Raw genomic sequence first — 1,646 nt, forward strand, 5'->3', positions numbered from 1 at the left:
TTTATCTCCTAATCATTCGGTGTATTGACAATTCCAAACGACTTTGAACATTCCAAGCGAGTGGATTTGTTATTTCCCATTGTTGCTCCCTGTGTTTATTGTGTTGTATTCTCTCACTGTCTGTTTATGATCATTGTTCCGTCTTACTGTCTGTTCTGATGAAGATCAGGGGCATCTCCCGCCTCGCCGGCTTGAGGCTGCTCCTCGCCAATCATAGAAACATACACAATAGGTGCAAAAGGAGGCAGTTCGGACCTTCGAGCCTGCTCTGCCATTCAGTTGGATCATGGCTGATCATCCAACTCAATAGGCTGATCCCGCCTCCCCTCCCCCAATATTATTTGATCACCTGCGCCCCACGTGCTTTATCGAATTGTTTCGTGTAAACATACAATGGTTTTGCCTCAACAACTTGTGGGAGCAAATTCCACAGACTGACCACTGTGTGGGTGAAGAAATTTACACTCTTTCCCGTCCAACACGGTCTATCCCATATCCTCAGACTCTAACCCCCTTGTTCTGAACTTCACACCATCCTCCACTGTCTTATCGAAAGCTGCAAGATTATCTTTTCATTACGACTGTGACAAACGTGGTGGTGTTAGGATTCTGTGGTGCAGATTCACATCATTCTTGTTTGGAGCTGCCTGTCAGAAACAGTCTGGGAAGTTGACTGCACACTTCCCGCTGATGTATATGCCCAGTTTGCAATCTGTCTGAGGAGGGAACAGACTGACTCTGGTCAACAGCTTTCAAAGATTTTATTTGTGTCTGAATGTTTGTTCTGAGAATGTGATGAGTTTTCTTCTGTGACCTTGCTCTGATGGGAAAGTGGAGAGTGATTGGAGCCACCTTTTCGAAGGAAGTTCGGGGCCGCAGTTTCACTTATCTGGGAACATTGATAAACCTACTCCTGATTTCTCGCCTAAAAACCAACTCTGGTGGGATTCGAACCCACAACCTTTGAATGTCTGAGCACGACAGCGACTAGAAGTCCAACGCGCTATCCTTTGCGCCACAGAACCACACCTACAGCGAGCTTCCATCCCCACATGGGGATTTCTGTAGTTGTCCAACAGGCAGTTCAAAAGTTCAGTAATTCGCACAGTGACTACATTTCAAAAGTACTTAATTGTCTGGAAATGTTTTGGGCCGCCCTGTGGTTGTGAAAAGCACTGCAGAAATTCCAGTAGATCTCCGAAAGGACACAGACAGGTTGGTGCAATTGGAGGACATGTAGCAAACAAGTAATGATGTTATTTATTTTTGTACGAAGAACAGAAGTAGACAATATAAAATAAAGTGTCTATTGACAAAAAAAGAGTGCAGGAACAGCGAGAAATGGATGGACATGTGTACAAATCATTGAAGGTGACACGGCAGGTTGTAAGAGTCGTTTATAAGTCAAACCGTGTCATTACGTTATTAATAGTGGCACAGAGTACAAGGTGACAGAGGGGTCATCTCTCCCTTTTCAGCTCCTGACTGCAGAGGCGTTTCTTGTGAAACCTTTTATTGGAGAACCTCTTTACCTCGAGGGAGGCGGGAGTTTGGAACTCGCTGCCTGAAAGGGTGGTGGAGCAGAGACCCTCATAATATCTAAGACGTGTTTAGATGGGCACTTGCAATCCCAGGGTACACGAGGC

General features: G+C 45.4%; 1 non-coding gene across 1 annotated transcript; it reads right to left on the reverse strand.

Moving 5' to 3' along the window:
• Positions 1-933: 933 nt before the first annotated feature.
• Positions 934-1,025, reverse strand: trnar-ucu. The gene is given in 2 exon segments: positions 934-969; positions 989-1,025. It is a non-coding gene; the product is annotated as a tRNA-Arg (tRNA).
• Positions 1,026-1,646: the final 621 nt, after the last annotated feature.

The sequence above is a fragment of the Scyliorhinus canicula genome, chromosome 31, assembly GCF_902713615.1.
Source record: "Scyliorhinus canicula chromosome 31, sScyCan1.1, whole genome shotgun sequence".
NCBI classification, from domain to species: Eukaryota; Metazoa; Chordata; class Chondrichthyes; order Carcharhiniformes; family Scyliorhinidae; genus Scyliorhinus; species Scyliorhinus canicula.